The sequence below is a fragment of the Orycteropus afer genome, unplaced genomic scaffold (assembly GCF_000298275.1).
Source record: "Orycteropus afer afer isolate SDZICR_OR568_19922 unplaced genomic scaffold, OryAfe1.0 scaffold00594, whole genome shotgun sequence".
Classification (NCBI taxonomy): Eukaryota; Metazoa; Chordata; class Mammalia; order Tubulidentata; family Orycteropodidae; genus Orycteropus; species Orycteropus afer.
Window position 1 is genome coordinate 208413 of NW_006922181.1, and position 561 is coordinate 208973.

Sequence of the window (561 nt, forward strand, 5' to 3'; positions counted from 1 at the left end):
GATGAAAGAGGGGGAGAACTTCAACGAGATGGATTGACACTGTGGCTGCGATGATGGACTCAAGTATAGCAGGGATTGTGGGGCTGGCGCGGGATCAAGCAGTGTTTCATTCTGCCGTGCATGGGGTCGCTATGAGTCAGAAATGACTCCACAGCACTTAACAACAACAACATCCCCTATGAAGTAGCTCTGATGCTGTAGTGCCTAAAGCATTTGACTACTAACCAGAAGATTGGCAGTTCAAATCCACCAACCACTCCTTGGAAGGAAGGTTGGGCGATCTACTTCCATAAAGATTTACCTCCTCAGAAACCCAAAGGGGGTTGCTACGAGTTATAATCGACTTGCTGGCAGTGAGTTTGGTTCTGGTTTTTTATCCCCTGTGCACATAGATATAAAAATTTTCAACAAAATTCTAGCTGACAAACTTAAGAAACATAATAAAAAAGTCATGTACCATGATCAAGTGGGATTCATACCAGGATTAAAAGTGTGGCTCAACATTAGAAAATCAATGTAATACAGCACATAATAAATAAAACAAAAGAAAAGAACTATATG